This window comes from Macaca fascicularis, chromosome 12, assembly GCF_037993035.2.
Source record: "Macaca fascicularis isolate 582-1 chromosome 12, T2T-MFA8v1.1".
Taxonomy (NCBI): Eukaryota; Metazoa; Chordata; class Mammalia; order Primates; family Cercopithecidae; genus Macaca; species Macaca fascicularis.
The window spans coordinates 85,550,310-85,577,919 of record NC_088386.1 but is presented as its reverse complement, the minus strand read 5'-3'; the positions used below and the strand labels follow the sequence as shown (position 1 = coordinate 85,577,919).

The 27,610-nt window shown below is 35.7% G+C and overlaps 2 pseudogenes; both read left to right on the top strand.

Annotated features, from left to right (window-relative positions):
* Positions 1-2,370: 2,370 nt before the first annotated feature.
* On the top strand, positions 2,371-3,625 carry LOC102117027 (telomeric repeat-binding factor 1 pseudogene; annotated as a pseudogene).
* A 17,418-nt stretch (positions 3,626-21,043) lies between these two features.
* On the top strand, positions 21,044-23,979 carry LOC102139997 (protein FAN pseudogene; annotated as a pseudogene).
* The last annotated feature ends 3,631 nt before the right edge of the window (positions 23,980-27,610 follow it).

Here is a 27,610-nt window from a genome sequence, read left to right as displayed (position 1 = left end):
TAAGCAGAAATGTATAAACTGAATAGTGGTATCCTCAGGCCTTGGGGCAGGATTGCTTCTTATCCATTAAGATCTTATTCATCTCTCTTTCTTTAGGAATAGAACACCTACATTTTAGCTAGGCATATCCATCCAGATAAAAACTGCACTTCTCAGCCCTGCTTGCTGCTGGATATGAGCAGAATGGTATACAACTTCTATTTGTGCCTTAAAGGAAAACAACGTAATGCTCTCTACTCTCCTTTCTTCTTCTGCCTACTGGTGAGAACGTAAATGTGATGGAAGGATCTAGGACAGCCAACCTAGACCGTGAGATGGAAGTTACATATTGAGGATGATAGTGCAAGAAAAGAGTAGAAGCCCAGGAATCTGACATCTTCAAACCGCCATATCGGTCCTATATCGATGACTCAGTGAAAGAAAAATACATTTATATTTTTTATGTTGTAGTAAACAAATCTAATATAAAATACAATACTGGAAGTGGGGTGTTACCAGAACCAAACTGAGAATATATGGTTGACCAGCAATGGTGAGGGCACAGAAATGGCAGATTGGAAAGTAAATTATCCTGATTAAGCCACAACAAATCTGGCACAACTGTATCTTACAATAACATGGAAGATAGACTATTGCAGGTGTACTGAAATTTGTTGGAAAAACTCAGAATGTTGGTGTGTGTAGGCTGCTACTTGCCACTTTGTATCAAAGTCCTGAAAGGGAGGGAGGGAGAAAAAGGAAGAAGGAAGGGAGAAAAAGGAAGAAGGAAGGAAGATAGAGGAAGAGGATGGAGGAGTGGCAAGATGAAGGGATAAGGAACATACACAAGCAGGCTCACACTAGGCTAGAGATGACTCTACAGAGACAACATAAAGTGAAGCTTTCTCTAGCAGCTTTTTAAAAAGTGATGTTGCAGCCATAAAAAGGAATGAGATCATGTCCTTTGCAGGGACATGGATGAAGCTGGAAGCCATCATCCTCAGCAAACTAACACAGGAACAGAAAACCAAATACCCCCTATTCTTACTCATAAGTGGTAGCTGAACATTGAGAACACATGGACACAGAGAAGAGAACATCACACACCAGGGCCTGTTGGGGGGTGGGAGTGAGGGGAGGGAACTTAGGGAATGAGTCAATAGGTGCAGTAAACCACCATGGGACTCCTATACCTATGTAACAAACCTGCACGTTCTGCACATGTATCCTGTTTTTTTTTTTTTTTTTAAGAAAAAAAAAGGATGTAAAAATTAACATAAAATTAACCACTAACTATTTAAAAGTATACAATTCATTAATATTTGGTACATTCACTATACTGTTGTGCCACTATCACTTTTACTTCCAAAACATTTTTAATGCTCAAAAGGAAACCCTACACCCATTAAGCAGTCATTCTACATCTGTCTCTTCCCCCAGCCACTGGCAACTACTGGTCTGCTTTCTGTCTTTACGGGCTTGCCTATTTTGGAAGTTTCATATACAGTAGTCCCCCCTGTCCACAGAGGATATGTCCCAGGACCCTCAGTGGATGCCTAAAACTGCAGATGGTACCAAACCCTACATATAGTCTTTTCAATCTGATAACTAAGAGGGCTAATAAGTGACTAATGGGTAAGTAGCATATAAAGTATGGATACACTAGGAAAAGGGATGATTCACATCCCAGGAGGGACAAAGTGGGATGGCTCAAGATTTCATCACACTATTCAGAATGTGCCAAAATTTAAAACTTATGAATTATTTCTAGAATTTTCTATTTAATATTTTTGGACCATGGTTAACTAGAGGTAACTAACACCACACAAAGTAAAACTGTAGATAAGGGGGGACTATGGTAAATGGAATCATACCATTTGTGATATTTATATCTGGGTTATTTCACTTAACATAATATTTTTCAGGTTTATCCACACTATACTATGTGTCAGTACTTCATTCTTTTGTATGGCTGAATAATATTCCATTTTATAGATATACCACATTTGTGGACAACACATCTATTGATAGAAATTTAGGTTTCCACTTTTTGGCTATTGTGAATAGTGCTGCTATGAACATTTGTGTACAAGTATACATTTGAATGCCATTTTCAATTCTTTGGGGTATATACTAGAGAGTTTAATTGTTGGGTTATATGGGAATTACGTTTAACTCTTTGAGTTAACTCAAAACCGTATTTCCTATAACAGCTGTACCATTTCACATCCCCACCAGTAATGTATGAGTGTTACAATTTCTCCACATTCTCACTGACACTAATCTTCTCATTTTTAAAAATTATACTCATACGAGTGTAAAGTGATATCTACTCAATATAATTGAGTCTAAGGTGTTTTTACTGGATGTTGAGAATCATACCTTTCAGGAATGACAGGTATCAAGCCATTCTCAGATGAAGGAAGAGAGAATGTGGTACTAGGAGGCCCACTGTATGAGAATAGCTAAAGTTCTTTAACCAGAAAGAACAATTAAAGAAGAAACCTTGGAATATCAGGAAGAAAGAAATATGATAAGTAAAAAATATAAATACTATATATTTTATCTCTCCTCTTGAGTTTTGTAAGTTATGTTTAATGGATGAAACAACAATTATAATATTGTCTATTGCCTATATAATATTGTCTCCTGGGGCTCTAAGCATATGTAGAGCAAATACTTAAGACAATTGTAAATAGGAGAGGGTTTCAAAAAACATAAAGGGAGGTAAGGTTTCTACACTTTACTAAAACTTGTAAAATGACAACACTAGTAGACAATGATGTTATGTATATATAATGTAATACATAGAGCAACCTCTAAAAAACTATACCAAGAGATATTTAAAAACACTAAAGATAAGTCAAAATGGAATTCTAAAAAATTTTGACGTGACCCATAGGAAAGCAGAAAAAATAAAACACATAAATAAAAAACAGCAGAAACAGAAAAAAAACTAAAATGACAGTCTAAAGCCCATAATTACATTAAATGTAGGTGGTCTTACTCCATCAATTAAAAAACACAAATTGGCAGAGTAGATTCATCAACCTTTCTAATGAAGGCAGCAGCAAAAGTAGTAGAAAGTAAAAGAACGAGAACGATAACTTCTCAAGATAAACCTAATGATAATGATGTTGAAATGGAAACTTAAGCTAATTTGGATACAAGAAAAAGGTCTCACAAGAATCTTTTCTTATCTAAGTTGAAATATGGAACCCAGCAACAAGACCTTAGTAAGAAAGAAAGAAGAGTAGGAACTCTTCAAAGTGCAAAAAAGAAAAAAGAAAGCAGAAGAGCCACTGAAAGCAGAATACCTGTTTCAAAGTGTCAACCAGTAATTCCTGGAAAACATCGAGCTAGAAAAAAACAGGCAGGGTTTTGAGAAGAAGACAAGAATTTGAGATCCGGCATGAGGAAATATGGAGAGGGAAACTGATCTAAAATACTATTGCATTACAAATTCAACAACCGGACAAGTGTCACGTTAAAAAACAGATGGAGGACCATGAAGAAACTAAAACTGATTTGCTGAGACAGCGAAGATTGTGTTTGTAAAATTTTGATGAAAGAACAGTTAAATATTTTGGTCACTGCATTTTGTTTGAAACTTGCACCATTGATGTATTTTAAAACTTTTGTTTAAAGCATTACAGTATTTTTCTGTGACCATCAATTAATATGAGGGTTTGTGCTATAAGAGTTAAAGTATATGTTATCATTATATTCTTTAAGAATCTTATTTTGATAAAATGTAAATTTGTTGAACCCTGCCACATTTAGTATCCCCCACCCCCAAATCCTGTTCCAATAAAAAAATTAAAAGCTCATACGAAAAAAAATCAATCATGAACTTAAGAATAAAATGGAAAACTCTAAATTATACTGTGAATGAAACCAGATTTTACTCTGTTTTGGAAATAACTCAGATGTCCTTCAATGGATAAATGACTAAACAAACTGTGGTATATCCATACCAAGGAATACTACCCAGGAGTAAAAAAGAATGAACTACTGATACATTTAAAAACTTGGATGACAATTCAGAGAATTAAAATGAGTTTAAAAGAAGCCAGTCATAAAAGTTTACATTCTGTATGATTCCATCTTATATAACATTCTTGAAATGACAAAATTATAGAAATGTAGTACAGGTATATGAAAATTATGTAAGTATAGGCTGGGTGCAGTGGCTCACACCTGTAATCCCAGCACTTTGGGAGGCCAAGGCAGGCAGATCATTTGAGGCCAGGCGCTCCAGACCAGCCTGGCCAACATAGTGAAATCCCATCTCTACTAAAAATATGGAAATTAGCTGGGCATGGTGCTGCATGGCTGTAATCTGAGCTACTCAGGAGGCTGAGGCATGAGAATTGCTTGAACCTGGGGGATGGAGGTTGCAGTGAGCTGAGATCCTGCCATTGCACTCCAGCTTGGGCGACAGCTCCATCTCCAAAAAAAAATTATACAAAATTATAGAAGTATAACATATGATGGATCAATGAAAATGTTCTGTGTCTTTAGTATATTAACATTAATGTCCTGGCTATGATATTGAACTATAGTTTTGCAATATGTTATCATTGAGGAGAACTGGGTGAAAAGTACATGAGATCTCTCCGTATTACTTATGGTTGCATGTAAATCTACAAATATACCAAAGTAAAAAGTTTTATTTTTTTAAAATACTTCAAAAATGTAAAGCAAAAACAAAAGCCAAATAATTATATCTGCCTGGGAAAGCTCTATGCTACACACTATAAAGTGATAGCTTAATTGTTTATCTTATATTCTATGTGTTGGGTAACTGATTTTGATGGAGACACTAATAAAAATTTAAATAAACAATAATGCTGAATAAGTACAGAATAGCTAATTATACTGAGCAAAAATAAATTTTTCATTTAAAAATCTGTTATAAACATGACATTTCATCTTATTGCATGCAAAGATACATCTATTCTTATATTTTAGACAGCTTGCAACCAAGAACATTGTGCCCCTTAAGAATTACCTTATAATGGATTTCTAATATATATTAAATTACCCCCGGGAATACCTCATGACATTGCTGATCCTAGTTAATCTTATAAGCATCCTCATCAGTGTCAAGGGAAACTATATTTAAGTAACCATCTGGCGAAATTTGAAGTCTTAAAACCCTCTACAAAATGATTAGTTGTATACTTTAAATTTCAAATTTTTTTATTTTGAGAAAAAAAATCAAATTGACACAAACACCATTTGCTAGCTGGGATCCTGGCCAATTTACTTAGTATCTCTAGTCCCAGTTTTTTCATATATAAAATGGGGTTACATCCTATGACAAATGATATAACAAACAAAGAATATTGAAGTAGTAATGACTATCCTGATAGAGGAATGCCATTTAATAAAAGTTTTCATAATAACTGATATTGCCTGGTTAATGCATAAATAATGTAAGATAGGTAAAAACTACATCATGCTGCTCTTTTAAAAATCTTGAAGCAGAGAAGCAAAGGCTATTTTTAGGAAGAGGAACAAATAAATTGCTGGAGTTGTCTCAGGAAGTAGTACAATGAGAGTAAAATCATAAAGGGAGTTAAAAAACAGTTCTAGTGTAGACTGTGAACTACCAACACAGACATTGTGTGAGAAGATACCAAGAAGTGAAGCTCTCTCTCTTTCCATGCATGTTTTAATTATGTTTTCTTTTTAGGCAAGTTGACTAAACGATTTAATAATCACATTGCGGTGAACAATATGGCTTCAAAAAAGAACAGTCAAAATTTGCTTCGCACATAATTTCCCCTCAGTATAATGTTGATATTAGATGCTAATGGCAGGCAAAATATAAAGTTGTTAAGAACAAGATGCTTGAGAGTGAAAATACCTGGGTATAAACCCAGGCTCTACTACTTCCTAGCTGTAAGACTTTGGCCAATCTACTTCATGTCTCTAAGCCTCAATTTTCTCATCTATAAAATGGGGCAAGAATATTATAATAAAGTGCTTCACACAATACCTTTCATATACTAGGAGTATAATACATGTTAGATATTAATAACAATCTTAGCTAATAGAACTGTTTCTCAAGCTTAAGAATAAATATAATTAATGAAGCAACATTTTAAATATCTTCACTGACAAGGTAAATATAAGAATTAAAACATAATTAAAGTGCAAAAGGGCTATTATAATTGAAATAACTTGCATACTCATCATTCTAAGAAAGTATTATACACTCTGGTTCATAAATGTCTGATGAAAGAGCCGTAATTTCCTATTTAGCTTACTGCTGGCAGTTTTAAACAAAATTGTTATATTCAATAATCATCTACATATTCATGAACAAGTCAAGAAAAATAAACAAATACAATTTTTAAATTGTTTATCCTACCAAGAACATTCATCAATTCATAGAAACATTTAATAATAATTTTAAGAACATGAATTTGTCTCTGTAGCATTCAAATAACTTGTCTTCAGAAATCAATTTGTAATAAACAAACTACATTATGAAACACTTTAAGATTAGAAACTAGATCTCTAAATATTAAAGCATTTGGGCTTGGGAAGGAGAAATTAACTAAGAAATTCTATAATTGTAAGTAACAGCTGCACGGTCAATATTTAATCACTATATTGTGAGACAGTTCAGTAGTGGAAGACAGGATTAACATATTGCTTTAAAACATTCCATTACTTTCTGCATCTGTTTACTGATAATAAAAGACACAGCTGTTCTAAACGAAACACACTAACAGGTGTAAAGTGCCAATTTGGCATTTTACATAAAAGTTACTCCTCATTTCCGTATGGAATATTCTAAAGCATAGTCTAAGCACAGCTACCAATAACTTAAAGGGTTTTTTTTCACATTAATTTGGATTATTCTAGTCATTAAGGAAAAGATATGCTTCATTCTCCATGAATTCAAGATTATTTTTAAACAGTACACATCCTGAACTAATTATAATTACCCCAGATGTTTTCCATAAAAATGGTCACACATTTGAACAGGGTTTCTTTAGCAACTGTTCTATATCAAATTTACTGCAAAGAGCATCAGAATTATGAGGTAACACTGTATCAAATTCACTATGTTTAAACTACGAATGATAATGAAGTTTGAGCTTACAATTTATTTTCATCAGTGCTCCAGCTAACCTATAGCCGTATGTATTTAATCCAAGAGAACCGTGAGGAAAGCCAATATTTTAATAATAAATTATCAGTAATCACTTCCCTACAGCATGACAAAGTAATCAAAATTGGTAAATACAATAAATGTTTAGCATATAGTTTTAGGAGGGATTTGTATATAAAAGAAAATATAATATATTAAAGTGTTTTGGGCAAAAGAACTGACTATTCTAGTAATTTAATAAATCTGGATAATTTTTAATCTGTAAATTATGGAAGCGACAGTCAAAAATAATTACAAAACCAATATTGATGAAAACATTAAAGAATTGAAGAGAAAGAACAGTGGGAAATATTTTAATTTGGCCATTATATATATTTTTCGTTACAGAACTTGGAAAGGAAAAGTTAAGGGAGAATATCAAAGGAGTCAAAAGTGTTCTAGTGGCTTTCTTTTCTTAAAGACATTTGTCAAATTAGGTTTAGAAAAAGAAGTTCATTAACATGTACATGTAAAGCGTTCTTGAGACTATATGTTTTAATGTATACATGAGGAAAAACATGTAAACTATAATATATATATTTGCTTATTCAAGATGAACAAAGCATCAGATCTTCTCCCAGTAGATCGTTTTTCTCTTTAGCTCAGGTACAGATGATTTTAAATTAAAATAAAATGCAGCTTTGCATTACAGTGTCCTCAGCCAAGCAATTATGTTACAACAGTTTTTCTGGTCCTTTTGGAAATCTACTATGACAAATGAAAATTCTTAGTTTGCTGCTTAGGTTTTGAAAGGAAACACAGGAAGTCACTTTTCACGTCAAAAGAATGACGAAAAACACTAATTTTACCGCAAAATTTAATAAAGCTTAATTCTGCCTAACATGCAGTAAAATGTTGACATGTTAACCATGACATGTTACCATGAACTATGTGACTGATTCATAAGTTAATCAAAAGTATAGAGACAATAATAAATCACATGATAGATCAATTTATGAGTTGCTTACATAAACTTCATGAAGTCCTTGGTCTTCATAAATTACTATATGTGGTCATTTGTCCAAACTATCTTTTTGTTGTTGTTGTTGTTGTTGTTGTTGTTGTTGTTGAGACAAGAGTTTCACTCTGTTGCCCGGGCTGGAGTGCAGTGTTGTGATCTTGGCTCCCTGTAGCCTCTGCCTCTCAGGTTCAAGCAATTCTCCAGCCTCAGCCACCCGTGTAGCTGGGATTATAGGTGTGAGCCACTATGCCCAGCTAATTTTTGTATTTTTAGTAGAGAAAGGGTTTCACCATGTTGGCCAGGCTGGTCTTGAACTCCTGGCCTCAAGTGATCCACCCACCTTGGCCTCCCAAGGTGCTGGGATTATAGGTGTGAGCCATTGCACCCAGCCATATCCGAACTATCTTAATATTTATCATATTTAATTATAACAGCAAAGTTAGATTGTTTCTTTATCAAGAAAAAACTGAATTGGTTCTATGAAAAACAAACAAAAACAACTGAAAAAACAAATAATAAAGTTTATTATATGTAATTATGTACATGCTGTGGTATACCAACTTACAAAAAGCACAATATACACGCTAAGCTCCCTTAACATGCAAAATTATATTAAATTGTTCAATTGTTGCTATAACTGGATATACATATATATTCCAGTAATTATATATTTATTTTCTATTCTTATGTTCATAAGGAAGGGTAAATCAACCAGTTTGTATTATTAAAAGAAATAATTGAGGTAACTATAGAAAAAAAAAAAACTAGGAGTAGAAAATAACAAAGAGAGCTTTCTAAGAAATATTAGAAAACTAAAATTTTTAAACAATGTTTGCTAAAGCAATTAATCAATCTAAATAAGTCAGACAAAATAAGGCAAAATGGTAACCAAGGGATAAAATGAATTGTCATTAAAGACAATTCATTTTAAAAGCTTAATGCTTTTAAAAAAAAAATCAGCCTTTAAAGAAACTACAGGATAGGTGTTTCTAATAACCAAAAACTTTCCTTTCCTGAATTTTTCTAATTCATATTGTATAAAATAAATTTAGTCAAATTTCTAGAGTAAACTATAAATTTGGTCAAATTTCTATATTAAACATTTGACTATTTTTCTACCACACATAAATATGATTAGAATCATGAGATAAATACTGGCATAGTGTTTGACATTACATAGTACTTGAATAGCTACTACAAACCACTTAATAATCAAATAATAAATTACAGCTGTGGCTTGAAAAATTTTAGGAAAGTAAGAGATCAGTAAAATCTAGAAATCCCCTTCAAAATTCAGTAATCTTAATGCATGTACCTGTACTTCAATTTCAAAAACTGACATACATCCTCCAAAATTAGTAACAAATACATAATTATAACCATATGTTCAAATGGGTCCTAATAAAGTGGTATGAAGAGTAACACATCTCAGCTTTTTGTGTCCCATAAAACTTCAAAAATCTCAAAGTGTTGCTTGCAATTCTTACAACCAAGATGTGGCTATACATATGGTAAAATTTGAAGACACTAAGTAATAAGCCTAAGTAGTCTCCTTTCCTTCCACCTTCTAATATGCAACATTTCCTCAGATGGAGTAAAATTCTTCCTCATGTACATTTTCTAGTTTCCAACAAGTCAAATAAACTTTTTATCAATACGTAAATCCATAGAGAGAAATAACACATAGGGAATTTCCTTTAGAGAAGTATGTTAAAAGCTTAACTTAAATCCATGGAATAAACTACGCCTCTCCTTTACATGTGAACAGTACTTACAAAGAAAATAGTTACTGAGGTTTGGCTTATGTCAAATAACAGCCAATCTCTAGTACAAGTAATAAGTTACAAAATAGTCCTTATAAATACCCTTGTAAAAGTTTACATATGCTACATATCACCTTGTTTTATATCCTAAGAGTTGTGTCATTGTGTTCATTGAGAATTTAAATAAGTGACTTATTGCACCATATTAGCAATTTAATTTGATTCCAGTTTTAAATACTGATTATCAGCAAAAAAATATGGTTATGCTTTGTCTCTTACAATTAGAGATGGTGGTGGGGAGAGAGAGAGAAAGAAAGAAGAGAAAAAGAGAATATATCTTAAAATATATTTTTTTCTATCTTTCAACACATTCCAAATTCTTATGATACTACAAATGATTAGGACAGTATAGTTTTGCATGAAGCTGTTGGTTTATAGTAATTTGGCCTGACCATATGCACTCTCAGGAAAGTATTTGGGTAAGGGCAACAATACTGCTATCTGTGAATCAAGACTTTTGTGATACTGTGAAGCCAAAACAACAAACTACAATAAAGTAATACACTGTACCCAATGCTGATATAAGGCTGCGACCGTTTTCCTTAATGCCTATCAAACTAGTTGCTAAAATCACACATCCTGTTCTACAGGATTTCCTTTATAAAAAGTAGGTGTTATAAATTATCATGACTTTTATGCAAATATGGCTTTTAATGTTTGTTCTAAAGTAATTTAAATAACTCTTTCACTTGTAGTTGTATATTTAGTATACAATTTAGTTGTATATTTAGTAATTTCATAATACAAAGGTAAATGTCTGCCCCATCAATTTCAAATGATAAATTACTAAATGAAATTAAGCTAAATTCAGAATATATCCAATAACACAAGACCTTATACATAGGAAGCCTATCAAAGCACAAATTAAAGGAAAGTATATTTCTTTATTACAGACATGTGACCTGTGTTACAGAAATCAGTTTTATACTTGAAAAAAAAACACCTTGACACATAATTATCACTACTGAAACTAGTATTCATCATTTCTTATATGTTGATACATACAAGAAACATACAAATGACCATTAATAACTATTCAAATGTTTTTTACAATAACTACTACAGCTTACCATATCAGTGTTGACTTCTTTGCCTAATAAAATTAAGAAATCTTAAAAGACAAAAATATTGAAAGTAACTATAATTACAATAACTTGTTAATGGATTTATCATATAAAAAGGTATAAACTATGACATCAAAAACATTAAATGTAGAGGTGAAGAAGTAAAAGCATAGTGTTTTTGTATGCAATGAAAGTTATCAGCTTAAAATAGACTATCATAAATATAACATGTTTCATGTAAGCCTCATTGTAACCACAAAGCAAAAACCTACAATAGATACCAAAAGGATAAAGAAAAAACAAATCAAAGCAAACCTCTGCAGAAAATGAACAAATCACAAAGGAAGACAGCAAGAGCTACAGAAAGAAACAAAGCATCTACAAAACAGCCAGAAAACAATTATGATAAACAATAAGTCTTTATCAATAATTACCTTGAATATAAATAAATTAGATTATCCAATCAAAAGATAGTGACTGAATTTTTTATTAAAACAAGACCCAACAATAAGCTGCCTACAAGAAACTTGCTCTAGCTTTGAGAACACACAGACTGAAAGAAAAGGGATTAAAAAATATATATATTACATGCAAATGGTAACCAAAAGAAAGTAGTGTGACTATTCTACTATCAGACAAAATAGACTTGAAATTAAAAAATTGTAAAAAGAAACAAGATAATTAATATAATGAAAAAGGGGTCAATTCATCAAGAGACTATAACAACTGTAAATATATATGCACCCAACATTGGAGCACATAAATATATAAAGCAACTATTAATAGATCTAAAGGGCGAGATAGACAGCAATACAGTAATGGTGAGAGACTTCAATACCCCACTTGTAAGAATAGATAGGTCATCCAGACAGAAAATGAATAAGGAAACACTGGACTTGGACTATACTGTAGACCAAGTGGACCTAAGGGACATACATAGAACATTCCATCTAATAGTAACACAATCCACATTATTCCAAAGTACACAAGGAATCTTCTTTAGGACAGAGCATATGTTAGACCACAACACAAGTTTTATCAAATTGAAGGAGACTGAAAATCATATCAAATATATTTACCAACCACAATGGTATGAAACTAGAAATCAATAACAGGACAAATATTTTTAAAATCCCAAATATGTGGACATGCTCCTGAACAACCAATGAGTCAAAGAAATCAAAAGGAAATCAGAAAGTATCTTAAGATAAATCAAAATGAAAACACATGTCAAAACTTATTCAATGCAGCAAAAGTAGTCTTAAGAAGTAAGTATATAGGGCTGAGCACAGTGGCTCATGCCTGTTATCCCAGCACTTTGGGAGGCCAAGGTGGGCAGATCACTTGAGGCCAGGAGTTCAAGATCAGCCTGGCCAAAGTGATAAAACCCCATCTCTACTAAAAATACAAAAAGAATTAGCCAGGTGTGGTGGCACACATCTGTAATCCTAGCTACCTGGGAGGCTGAGGCAAGAGAATCACTTGAATCTGGGAGGCAGAGATTGCAGTTAGCCAAGATCATGCCACTGCACTGCACTCCAGCCTGAGCGACAGAGTGAAACTCTGTCAAAAAAAAAAAAAAAAAAAAGTATATAGTAATAAACGTCTACATGAAGAAAACAGAAAAATCTCAAATAACCTAACTTTACACCTTAAGGTACTAGAAGAGGAAAAACAAACTAAGGCTAAAGTTAGTAGGAGGAAGGAAATGATAAAGATTAGAGCAGAAGTAAATGAAATGGAGGCTAGAAAGACAATGGAAAAGATAATCAAAACTAAGAAGAGTTTTTTTTTTGACAAAATAAGCAAAATTGACAAACCTTTAGCTACACTCAGAAAAAAGAAAAACTCAAATAAAATCAGAAACTAAAGAGGAGAAATTACATTTGATACCACAGAAATACAAAGGATCCTAAGATAATACTATGAACAATTGTATGCCAATAAATTGGATAACCCAGAAGTAATGGGTAAATTCCCAGAGAATAATTGTGATGTATTAAAGTTTTAGGTTTTATATATATAATATTTGTTCAATATAATGAAAATTTTAAATGAAAACTATCTACAATTCTACTACTCAGAGAAAATCATTATTGTTCAACAATTAATTATTGAGTGCCTACTACATACCCTGCTCTGTTGAGGTTTCTGGGAATTCAACAATAACTAAAAAAAGTTCTCGTCATGAAGTTTAGTTTTTAGTGAGTAGAGACAAACCATTAAAAGTACACTAGCACCAGTGCTAAAAATAAAAATAATGTAGAGTATATAGTATAGAATGATGCTTTTTTTAACAGAATGATAAATATTATAGCATTTATAGATTTTTCTGATAAGATGATATTCAAGCAAAAACTTCAAGTGAGTCAACAAATACTGCAGGTATCTTGAGAAAGAGCATTCCAGAAGGAATAGCAACAGGAAAAGAAAAGAACATGCTTGACACTTTAAAGGAACAGCCAAGGAGCCAGTGTGGCTAGAGAAATGAAACATGGGATCAGAGGCAGAGGATTAAAATCAGAGAGAAAATAAAAGTTGGGGAGTGGGAGGCATAGATATGTAAGACTTTGTAGGCAATGGCAAGGACTATGGATTTCACTGTGACAAAGTCACTGGAAGGTCTGTGCAGAGAAATGACTTAAAATGATTTTTGTAGTTCAAGGATTGGTCTGGCTGCTGTGTGAAGAATGGACTGGAAGGAAGCAGAAGTGGAATTAAAGGGTCAGTTAGGAAGCTATTTTAACAATCTAGGTGAGAGACGAGGGCAACTCTTAAGACTTTTATGTAATTCCTTCCAGTCTTTTTGCCTGTGCATTTGAGCATGTGTATAATTAATATCATAGGGATAAAAAATGTGTACAGCTTAGTACCCTGCTATCGTCACATGAAATTGAAATTTCTCATGTAATTTAAAATTCTCATAAAAGGTAGCACTTATGTATGAGGCAAACATTTTTCTTGGTTTCTGTTATGCTTGTAAATTTATTTAAGTTTTTTATGATACATAGAAACTTTAAATCAAAAAGTTAGACATATTACAACAACTGAAATGTTCAAAAATAAGGGAATATTTAAATAAATAGTTGTATATCTACATGCTGGAATACTATGCAGCTAGTTAAAATAATACAGTTATTTTTAAAACATGGGGGTAATGCTTATACAACGGAATACAAAAAGAATAAGATGGTATACACACAGTCTTATTCTTTTTGAGTGTAAATTCTAGAGAGTGTAAATTTTAGAGTGGAAACTGAGTGTAAATTCTAGAGAGAAATTCTCAAGCTTTCTTTTGCTCAAACAGGTAAATCTGAAAGCTTCCTACTTTCTGGAAGAAAGAACATAACTGTTCCCAGTTATGTAAAATATGTCAAAAAGACTAGAAGAAAATATCTAAAAATACTATTTCCAGGGGGTGAGATTATAGCTATTTTCATTTTCTCCTTTTATATTCTGTATTCTTCAAATGTTCTACAGTGAACTGGAATTAAAGTTATAATTAAAAAAAAATTTGGATGTGTAAAAGTTAAGGAACTTGCAGAATTGAGATATAGGCTCAAATGCCTTACATGTCACTAACCAGCCCTTTCTTAGGCTTATTTCTCTATTAAATATCAATTTCCTCCCTTCTAAAAGGATAATTGTCCTCACATAATGACTTAAGATCAGAGTAGGAGGGTGTTCAGCATAGTTCCTGTCATATTAAATGCTTGATAAATCTGTTTAAACAAATGTGAAAATCTGACAATTTAAGAACTCATATTTTAAGTAAAATGCAAAGTCTACCATGAATACCCAATTCAAAAGGATATGAAAACTGTGCTATTCACTCTTTCATCCTGTTCACTCTTGTCTGCAATCCAATTCAAATTAGAGGAAAATGAACCATTCTAAAATTAATGTAAAAGGCAAACCAAATTGCTACCTTCCTTCCTTGTGGTATCTTCTTGCCTAAATACTTCCCTAACATGGAAAGAAAATTTCAAATTGTACTGTAAAAGTTATCTTCCTAAAACTGAGTGTAAATTCTAGAAATTCTCAAGCTTTCTTTTGCCCAAACAGGTAAATCTGAAAGCTTCCTACTGCTAATGAGAGCTTGAAAATTCATATGCAGTACTGCCTCAAACAGATAACAAAAAACTGACTATATTTTGGGGAGGAAGCATTTTTTAACATATTAAATGAAATTTCAATACTGATAATGAATTCAAGGTAATCTATAGACTGCAGACCTTGAAGACAAAAGGATAAAATTTCCTTTCACTATAAGAATCTAAAACTCAGGGGGCACCCAAGATGGCCGAATAGGAACAGCCCCAGCGTCCAGCTCCCAGCGTGAGTGTCACAGAAGACAGGTGATTTCTGCATTTTCAACTGAGGTACCGAGTTCATCTCACTGGGGCATGTCGGACAGTTGGTGCTGGTCCGCGGGTGTAGCCCAACCAGTGAGAGCTGAAGCAGGGCGAGGCATCGCCTCACCTGGGAAGTGCAAGGGGGAAGGGAATTCCTTTTCCTAGCCAAAGGAAACTGAGACACACAACACCTGGAAAATTGGGTAACTCCCACCCTAATACTGTGCTTTACCAAGGGTCTCAGCAAACGGCACACCAGGATATTATATCCCACACTTGGCCTGGAGGATCCCATGTCCACAGAGCCTCCCTCATTGCTAGCACAGCAGTCTGAGATCTAACTGCAAGGTGGCAGCCAGGCTGGGGGAGGGGTGCCCGCCATTGCTGAGGCTTAAGTAGGTAAACAAAGCCACCAAGAAGCTCGAACTGGCTGGAGCCCACTGCAGCTCAAGGAGGCCTTCCTGCCTCTGTAGACTCCTCCTCTGGGGACAGGGCATAGCTAAACAAAAAGCAGCAGAAACTTCTGCAGATTTAAATGTCCCTGTCTGATAGCTTTGAAGAGAGCAGTGGTTCTCCCAGCACGGAGGATGAGATCTGAGAACGGACAGATCGCCTGCTCAAGTGGGTCCCTGACCCCTGAGTAGCCTAACTGGGAGACATCCCCCACTAGGTGCACACTGACACCTCACACCTCACACAGCTGGGTACACCTCTGAGACGAAGCTTCCAGAGCAAGAATCAGACAGCAACACTTGCTGTTCAGCAGTATTCGATCTTCTGCAGCCTCCGCTGCTGATATCCAGACAAACAGGGTCTGGAGTGGACCTCAAGCAAACACGAACAGACCTGCAGCTGAGGGTCCTGATTGTTAGAAGGAAAACTAACAAATGGAAAGGACACTCAGACCAAAACCCCATCAGTACGTCACCATCATCAAAGACCAAAGGCAGGTAAAACCACAAAGATAGGGAAAAAGCAGTGCAGAAAAGCTGGAAATTCAAAAAATCAGAGTGCATCTCCCCCTCCAAAGGAACACAGCTCATCACCAGCAATGGAACAAAGCTGGACGGAGAATGACTTTGATGAACTGAGAAAAGAAGGCTTCAGTCGATCAAACTTCTCAGAGCTAAAGGAGGAACTACGTACCCAGCGCAAAGAAACTAAAAACCTTGAAAAAAATATGGAAGAATGGATAACTACATTAATCAATGCAGAGAAGTCCAAAAACGAACTGATAAAGATGAAAACCATGACACGAGAACTACGTGACAAATGCACAAGCTTCAGTAACCGACTCAATCAATTGGAAGAAAGATTATAAGTGATTGAAGATCAAATGAATGAAATGAGGCGAGAAGAGAAGTTTAGAAAAAAAGGAGTAAAAAGAAATGAACAAAGCCTCCAAGAAATATGGAATTATGTGAAAAGACCAAATCTACATCTGATCGGTGTGCCTGAAAGTGACGGGCAGAATGCAACCAAGATGGAAAACTCTATGCAGGATATTATCCAGGAGAACTTCAACAACCTAGCAAGGCAGGCCAACATTCAAATTCAGGAAACACAGAGAATGCCACAAAGGTACTCCTCGAGAAGAGCAACTCCAAGACACTCTTTATTTATAATTGTCAGATTCACCAAAGTTGAAATGAAGGAAAAAATGTTAAGGGCAGCCAGAGAGAAAAGTTGGGTTACCCACAAACGGAAGCCCACCAGACTAACAGCAGATCTCTTGGCAGAAACTCTACAAGCCAGAAGACAGTGGGGGCCAATATTCAACATTCTTAAAGAAAACAATTTTCAACCCAGAATTTCATATCCAGTCAAACTAAGTTTCATAGGTGAAGGAGAAATAAAATCCTTTACAGACAAGCAAATGCTTAGAGATTTTGTCACCACCAGGCCTGCTCTACAAGAGATCCTGAAGGAAGCACTAAACATGGAAAAAAACAACCGGTACCAGCCATTGCAAAAACATGCCAAAATGTAAAGACCATCGAGGCTAGGAAGAAACTGCATCAACTAACGAGCAAAATAACCAGCTAAGATCATAATGACAGGATCAAGTTCACACATAACAATATTAACCTTAAATGTAAATGGACTAAATGGTCCAATTAAAAGACATAGACTGGCAAATTGGATAAACAGTCAAGACCCATCAGTTTGCTGTATTCGGGAGACCCATCTCACATGCAGAGACACACATAGGCTCAAAATAAAGGGATGGAGGAAGATCTACTAAGCAAATGGAAAAACAAAAAATGCAGGGGTTGCAATCCTAGTCTCTGATACAACAGACTTTAAACCATCAAAGATCAAAAGAGACAAAGAAGGCCATTACATAATGGTAAAGGGATCAATTCAACAAGAAGAGCTAACTTTCCCAAATATATATGCACCCAATACAGGAGCACCCAGATTCATAAACCAAGTCCTTAGAGACTTACAAAGAGACTTAGACTCCCATACAATAATAATGGGAGACTTTAACACCCCACTGTCAACATTAGACAGATCAATGAGACAGAAAGTTAACAAGGATATCCAGGAATTGAACTCCACTCTGCACCAAGCAGACCTAATAGACATCTACAGAACTCTCCACCCAAAATCAACAGAGTATACATTCTTCTCAGCACCACATCGTACTTATTCCAAAACTGACCACATAGTTGGAAGTAAAGCATTCCTCAGCAAATGTAAAAGAACAGAAATTATAACAAACTGTCTCTCAGACCACAGTGCAATCAAACTAGAACTCAGGACTAAGAAACTCAATCAAAACTGCTCAACTACATGGAAACTGAACAACCTGCTCCTGAATGACTACTGGGTACATAACGAAATGAAGGCAGAAATAAAGATGTTCTTTGAAACCAATGAGAACAAAGATACAACATACCACAATCTCTGGGACACATTTAAAGCAGTGTGTAGAGGGAAATTTATAGCACTAAATGCCCACAAAAGAAAGCAGGAAAGATCTAAAATTGACACCCTAACATCACAATTAAAAGAACTAGAGAAGCAAGAGGAAACACATTCAAAAGCTAGCAGAAGGCAAGAAATAACTAAGATCAGAGCAGAACTGAAGGAGATAGAGTCACAAAAAACCCTCCAAAAATCTATGAATCCAGGAGTTGGTTTTTTGAAAAGATCAACAAAATTGATAGACCGCTAGCAAGACTAATAAACAAGAAAAGAGAGAAGAATCAAATAGACACAAGAAAAAATGATAAAGGGGATATCACCACCGACCCCACAGAAATACAAACTACCATCAGAGAATACTATAAACACCTCTGCGCAAATAAACTAGAAAACCTAGAAGAAATAGATAAATTCCTGGACATATACACTCTCCTAAGACTAAACCAGAAAGAAGTTGAGTCCCTGAATAGACCAATAGCAGGCTCTGAAATTGAGGCAATAATTAATAGCCTACCAACCAAAAAAAGTCCAGGACCAGATGGATTCACAGCTGAATTCTACCAGAGGTACAAGGAGGAGCTGGTACCATTCCTTCTGAAACTATTCCAATCAATAGGAAAACAGGGAATCCTCCCTTACTCATTTTATGAGGCCAGCATCATCCTGATACCAAAGCCTGGCAGAGATACTACAAAAAAAGAGAATTTTAGACCAATATCCCTGATGAACATTGATGCAAAAATCCTCAATAAAATACTGGCAAACTGAATCCAGCAGCACATCAAAAAGCTTATCCACCATGATCAAGTGGGCTTCATCCCTGGGATGTAAGGCTGGTTCCACATATGTAAATCAATAAATGTAATCCAGCATATAAACAGAAGCAAAGACAAAAACCACATGATTATCTCAATAGATGCAGAAAAGGCCTTTGACAAAATTCAACAGCCCTTCATGCTAAAAACTCTCAATAAATTTGGTACTGATGGAACGTATCTCAAAATAATAAGAGCTATTTATGACAAACCCACAGCCAATATCATACTGAATGGGCAAAAACTGGAAGCATTCCCTTTGAAAACTGGCACAAGACAGGGATGCCCTCTCTCACCACTCCTATTCAACATAGTGTTGGAAGTTCTGGCTAGGGCAATCAGGCAAGAGAAAGAAATCAAGGGTATTCAGTTAGGAAAAGAAGAAGTCAAATTGTCCCTCTTTGCAGATGACATGATTGTATATTTAGAAAACCCCATCATCTCAGCTCAAAATCTCCTTAAGCTGATAAGCAACTTCAGCAAAGTCTCAGGATACAAAATCAATGTGCAAAAATCACAAGCATTCTTATAAATCAGTAACAGACAAACAGAGAGCTAAATCATGAATGAAATCCCATTCACAATAGCTTCAAAGAGAATAAAATACCTAGGAATCTAACTTACAAGGGATGTGAAGGACCTCTTCAAGGAGAAATACAAACCACTGCTCAGTGAAATAAGAGGACACAAACAAATGGAAGAACATTCCATGCTCATGGATAGGAAGAATCAATATTGTGAAAATGGCCATACTGCCCAAGGTAATTGATAGATTCAATGCCATTCCCATTAAGCTACCAACAGCTTTCTTCACAGAATTGGAAAGAACTGTTATAAAGTTCATATGGAACTAAAAAAGAGCCCGCATTGCCAAGACGATCCTAAGCCAAAAGAACAAAGCTGGAGGAATCACGCTACCTGACTTCAAACTATACTACAAGGCTACAGTAAACAAAATAGCATAGTACTGGTACCAAAACAGAGATATAGACCAATGGAAGAGAACAGAGCCCTCAGAAATAATGCCACACATCTACAGCCATCTGATCTTTGACAAACCTGACAAAAACAAGAAATGGGGAAAGGATTCCCTATGTAATAAATGGTGCTGGGAAAACTGGCTAGCCTTAAGTAGAAAGCTGAAACTGGATCCTTTCCTTACTCCTTATATGAAAATTAATTCGAGATAGATTAGAGACTTAAATGTTAGACCTGAAACCATAAAAACCCTAGAAGAAAACGTAGGTAATATCATTCAGGACATAGGCATGGGCAAGGAATTCATGTCTAAAACACCAAAAGCAACGGCAACAAAAGCAAAATTGAAAAATGGGATCTAATTAAACTAAAGAGCTTCTGCACAGCAAAAGAAACTAACATCAGAGTGAACAGGCAACCTACAGAATGGGAGAAAATTTTTGCAATTTATTCTTCTGACAAAGGGTTAATATCCAGAACCTACAAAGAACTCAAACAAATTTACAAGAAAAAAAAAGCATAAAAAGTGGACAAAAGATATGAACAGACACTTCTCAAAAGAAGACATTCACATAGCCAACAGACACATGAAAGAATGCTCATCATCATTTGCCATCAGAGAAATGCAAATCAAAACCACAATGAGATACCATCTCACACCAATTAGAATGGCGATCATTAAAAAGTCAGGAAACAACAGGTGCTGGAGAGGATGTGGAAAAATAGGAACACTTACACTGTTGGTGGGACTGTAAACTAGTTGAACCATTGTGGAAGACAGTGTGGCAATTCCTCAAGGATCTAGAACTAGAAATACCATTTGACCCAGCCATCCCATTACTGGGTATATACCCAAAGGATTATAAATCATGCTGCTATAAAGACACATGCACACGTATGTTTATTGCGGCACTATTCACAATAGCAAAGACTTGGAATCAACCCAAATGTCCATCAGTGACAGACTGGATTAAGAAAATGTGGCACGCTGGGCCAGAGCCTGCCCGGGACAGGAACCAGATGACAGCCCAGGCCAGATTCCACCCGGCAGCAGCGGAAGCACGCCGAGCCGGCCGACAGTGCAGTCCCGGCGGCCGCGGGCAGCTCACCCAGAAGGCCGCGCGGGGTCGGGGCGCGGATCCTTACCCCGGCGCCCGCGCCCAGCACGCGAGCCCCGGCGTTCGCTGGGGAGGATTTTCCTTGCTGCTGCTTAACTTGGAGGAGTACTACTCCGAACAGCATAGAGCCAATCACATTTTGCACAAGGGCAGTCACCATGAAAGAAAAATCAGAGGCTCCTTAAAAATATGTTCAAAATCAGCGATTTTTGAACCAGATGCAATATCCCAGCCCATCATCAAGATTCCTTTGAGAGACTGTATAAAAACAGGAAAGCATAGAGAAAATGGAGCCAACAGACACTTCACAAAGGCGAAATCTGGGAGTATTTCACTCATTTTCAGTCAGGTATATTTCATTAAAGAACATAATGTTGTCACACCATATAAAATAGAAACGGGCAAAATGGAGTATGTTTTTGAATTGGATGTTTCCGAGAAAGTGGAAGATGTTGTGGAGACGTTGCTTCAGCTTCACAGAGCATCCTGCATTGACAAATTGGGTGACCAAACCGCCATGATAACAGCTATTTTGCAGTCTCGTTTGGCTAGAACATCATTTGACAAAAACAGGTTCCAAAACATTTCTGAAAAGCTGCACATGGAATGCAAAGCAGAAATGGTGACGCCTCTGGTGACTAATGCTGGACACGTGTGCATCACGGACACAAACCTCTATTTTCAGCCTCTCAATGGCTACCCGAAACCTGTGGTCCAAATAACACTCCAAGATGTCCGCCGCATCTACAAAAGGAGGCATACCCTCATGCCTCTGGGCTTGGAAGTATTTTGCACAGAAGGTGATCTGTGTTCCGACATCTACCTAAAGTTCTATGAACCTCAAGATAGAGATGATCTCTATTTTTACATTGCCACATACCTAGAGCACCATGTGGCGGGGCACACTGCTGAGAGCTACATGCTGCAGTGGCAGCGTGGACTCCTTTCCAACTATCAGTACCTCCTTCACCTCAACAACCTGGCCGACCGCAGCTGCAACGACCTCTCCCAGTACCCTGTGTTTCCATGGATAATACATGATTATTCCAGCTCAGAACTAGATTTGTCAAATCCAGGAAACTTCCGGGATCTTAGTAAGCCAGTGGGGGCCCTAAATAAGGAATGGCTGGAGAGGCTACTGACACGCTACCAGGAAATGCCTGAACCAAAGTTCATGCATGAGAGTCACTACTCTTCCCCGGGTTATGTACTTTTTTTATCTTGTTAGGATTGCACCAGAGTATATGCTGTGCCTACAGAATGGCAGATTTGATAATGCAGATAGAATGTTCAACAGTATTGCAGAAACTTGGAAAAACAGTCTGGATGGTGCACCGGATTTTAAAGAGTTAATTCCAGAATTCTATGGTGATGATATAAGCTTTCTAGTCAATAGCCTGAAGTTGGATTTGGGAAAGAGACAAGGAGGACAGATGGTTGACGATGTGGAGCTTCCCCCTTGGGCCTCCAGTCCCGAGGACTTTCTCCAGAAGAGCAAAGATGCATTGGAAAGCAATTATGTGTCTGAACACCTTCACAAGTGGATTGATCTAATATTTGGCTACAAACAAAAACGGAGTGGTGCAGTTGGGGCCCATAATGTATTTCATCCCCTGACCTATGAAGGAGGTGTAGACTTGAACAGCATCCAGGATCCTGATGAGAAGGTAGCCATGCTTACGCAAATCTTGGAATTTGGGCAAACACCAAAACAACTATTTGTGACACCACACCCTCGAAGGATCACCCCAAAATTTAAAAGTTTGTCCCAGACCTCCAGTTATAACGCTTCTATGGCAGATTCCCCAGTCTCTCCAGGTGAAGAGTCTTTTGAAGACCTGACCGAAGAAAGCAAAACACTGGCCTGGAATAACATCACCAAACTGCAGTTACATGAGCACTATAAAATCCACAAAGAAGCAGTTACTGGAATCACAGTCTCTCGCAATGGATCTTCAGTCTTCACAACATCCCAAGATTCCACTTTGAAGATGTTTTCTAAAGAATCGAAAATGCTACAAAGAAGCATATCATTTTCAAATATGGCTTTATCGTCTTGTTTACTTTTACCAGGAGATGCCACTGTCATAACTTCTTCATGGGATAATAATGTCTATTTTTATTCCATAGCGTTTGGAAGACGCCAGGACACATTAATGGGACATGATGATGCTGTTGGTAAGATCTGTTGGCATGACAACAGGCTATATTCTGCATCATGGGACTCTGCAGTGAAGGTGTGGTCTGGTGTTCCTGCGGAGATGCCAGGCACCAAAAGACACCACTTTGACTTGCTAGCTGAGCTGGAACATGATGTCAGTGTAGAGACAATCAGTTTAAATCCTGCAAGCACACTGTTAGTTTCCGGCACCAAAGAAGGCACAGTGAATATTTGGGACCTCAAAACGGCCACCTTAATGCACCAGATTCCATGCCATTCAGGGATTGTATGTGACACTGCTTTTAGCCCAGATAGCCGCCACGTCCTCAGCACAGGAGCAGATGGCTGTCTTAATGTCATTGATGTACAGAGAGGAATGCTCATCTCCTCCATGACGTCAGATGAGCCCCAGAGGTGCCTTGTCTGGGATGGAAATTCCATTTTATCTGGAAGGCAGTCTGGTGAACTGCTTGTTTGGAAACTCCTTGGAGCAAAAATCATTGAGAGAACACAGGGCCACACATGTGCTGTGACATGTATATGGATGAATGAACAGTGTAGCAGTATCATATCACAGGAGGGGAAGACAGACAAATTATTTCTGGAAATTGCAGTATTAAGTGCCTTTTCCTCTCCTGAATATTAAGTTTTAATGCATTTTTAAACCAAACTTTTAAACGGACTGGTGAATGTGCAATGCTAGAAGTTTTACCACATGGAAAATTTGTGGTTTTAAACTTTCTAAATCATGGTGACTTCGTTGAAAGCCATTAGTTGCCATTCTCTTAAGGCAGATAAAATGTGGCAGTGCTAGGAAAAACATGTTACATTGTAAGGCAGATGATCATCCCTGTATGATGATTGTCAGAAGACAGGACTGGGTAGCAGAGAACAGCTAAGAGATAAATTGGGCTAGGGAACTTGTCAGAAAGCACTGAACAATTAAGAATTTTCCAACAAAATGTGCAGTATTCTCTGCTACTTCTGAATCTGTTTCGTCTTCCTAATCTATCACAATTGCTACCCATTGGGTTTGGGTGTATGTTTTCATAGAGTGGTTACTTTCTATAATGCTGTACCCAGATTCTAAGAACCTGGAGAAGTTTTAGCAGTTCTTATAACAGTAAGTTTACTGTGTATAGGAATAGTTTGTATTTCATTATAGCTATTCAACTTTTCTACATTAAAAATATTTTTCTCTAAAAAAAGAAAAAGAAAGACAATGTGGCACATACACACCATGGAATACTATGCAGCCATAAAAAAGGATGAATTTGTGTCCTTTGTAGGGACATGGATGCAGCTGGAAACCATCATTCTCAGAAAACTATCGCAAAAACAGAAAACCAAACACCGCATGTTCTCACTCATAGGTGGGAATTGAACAATGAGAACACTTGGACACGGGAAGGGGAACATCACACACCAGGGCCTATTGTGGGGGGGGGAGGGGGGAGGGATAGCATTAGGAGAGATACTTAATGTAAATAACGAGTTAATGGGTGCAGCACACCAACATGGCACATGTATACATACATAACAAACCTGCACGTTGTACACATGTACCCTAGAACTTAAAGCATAATAATAATAATAATAATAATAATAATAAATAATAAGAGAATCTAAAACTACCTTCACTGCTACAGATTTTTCCCATGACTGTGAGATTCAGACTTCAATGTGTGTGGCAGGTAAGGAAATTATGAACATCAAGCTTGTCCCAACTACACACTTCTAGTTACATCCTTTGTTCAGTCAGCTGTTGAATACGAGGTAAACTGCCTCATTTTCATATCTTTACAATAAAATAATAAAGCTCAAAATATTTCTCTAAGCAGCTTCATACAAATGGAAACATAGGACATTGTACATTTGCAACTAAAGCATCAGCTTCTTAGGAAATACAACTGTAGCTGTCTCTATGGTCCGAAGACTAAAAAATCCAGATATTTTAGAAAAATTAAATTATGAAATAATTGTATTACACATGTCTTACCTTAATCAAAGACTTTAACAAGTTTTCTTTTAGGTAAAAACTTCAGTAATAAATTTATTTATTTGTAAATCTTATTGAATAGAGAATTTTAGAATCAAAGGGCCTATTTAATCCCATGCTTCTCTGTTGGATAGAAAAGTGAAGAGATACATAAATATATATTCTCTTAGTGCAATAAATGAAAATAACTATATAGAACTTAGACATATATAATCTTGTTTCATTCCAAATATTCTTGTCAGATGATAACTGGTATTTTTGTCTTCATTTCTTAAGTGAGAAACTAAAGGTCAAAGGAGAGCAATGACTTCCTTAAGGTCACTAAGTGACAAGGGCAGAGTTGGAACCTGGTTCTTTCACTTTAGAGCCAGTATTTTTTGTAATACATAAAAGTATCTCTTTTGTACCATATTTTCTCTCAAGATAGGCTGTGTAAACACAAGGATTAAAGACTGATGTTCATTAACATCAATAACTGCACAAAAATTTGGGAAACAATTGCTTTTCAAATACCTTTCCCAAAAAGTGACTTTAAAAAACAGATTTTTGTCCTCAAAATGATAATGATGATTCCCTAGAAAATCGTTTTTGCGTTTCACATTAAGAAATCCAGTAAGGTACCCTTTTCCCATTCTGTGTTAACAGCTTAAATATATTTAGAGACAAAAAGAAACATATAATTTGCCTGTATGACAAAGTATAATTGGCATCATAATTCTGTAAGAACCTGTGTATAATGCTGTCGTGGTGGGAAGACAACTAAAGCAAGAGTAAAGGGATTTTACAAGGGCCTAAACTTGGGTTAATCACTTAAGCACTTTGTGTTTCATCTGCAAAACAGTATTGACCTACGGTATTGCTGTGAGGATTACATAAAAATGTATGTGATGGCAATTTGTAAGGCATCAAGCACTATATAAATATAAGGCAACATAATTATTGATTTGCTCATTCTATTTCCTGATGTAGATACTAACTGCTACTCATCATATGTAACTAAGCTTATTTCAAGTTATACAAACATTATTAAAAGTTGTTCATAAATCAAAGAAAGTAAATTTTGAATAATCTTTTAAACAATCACTCTCGTTTAAAACTTGCAAATTCAAATTTTTACATACAAAAAATGACTATAAAATGCTAAGTTTACTTTCTACAAGTTATACACATAATCAGCAGTAACATGGATGTAGTTGGAGGCCATAATCCTAAACGAATTAGGGCAGGAACAGAAAACCAAATATCACATGTTCTCACTTATAAGTGGGAGCTAAACATTGAGCACACATGGACATAAATTTGGGAACAGTAGACACTGTGGACTACTAGATCAGGGGAAGCAGTGGGGGAACATGGGTTGGAAAACTACTTAATTGGGTACCATATTGTCTACCTGGGTGATGTTATCCATACCCCAAACCTCAGTATCATACAATAGTGCCATGTAACAAACTGCACATATACCCCCTGTATCTAAAAGTCAGAATTTAAATAAATAAATAAAGCACATATTTACAGGCAATGTATCATCCCATTTTCCCAAAATGGAATGCTCTAACAGTTTGAATTCACTTAATGTTTACATATGAATGGCATTCAAATATTTACTGAATCTAATGGTGATAACAATGTTCATTGATTCTACAAAAACTAAATATAATAAATAAGGTATACTTAAACTACAGTGAAAAAAATTTAATCCTCAAGATCTTGCCTTGTTCTAAGAATCATCATTATGAATATAAATTACTGTCCAGTATTTTAAAAATAATTGTTATCTAAACTTAGTGGTTAGAAATTTAATTTACAGATTAGGTTTAATATAAGTTAAATACATGGCAATAATTATTTTTCATATTCTTTATATTATTTTGGTTTCTCAACCTGTAATTTGCTACCATAATTAAAATTAACCTAATAACATATTCAGCATTTAAAGTTTTCATACCTCTTAAGAAAAATTATTCAGAAGAATGTGTAGTTATATAAAGCATATAGCTATCTTGCCCATATTTTACTCTCTGATTTTCCATTTATAAATAATTTCTTGATAGCCTGCAATTCAAATTTTTCCTATAGGGAAAATACTAAAAAAAACCCTATTTTAAGATATCCTCTAATACCTATCCTGTTAATCCAAATTACTTCCCTCCTTCTACATCTCCCACTGGCCAGTTTTTTTTTTTTCTCTATAGTTTATCTCATCATCTCTTTAAGAGATTATTAATGAAGACTTACTTTATTTAATGCAC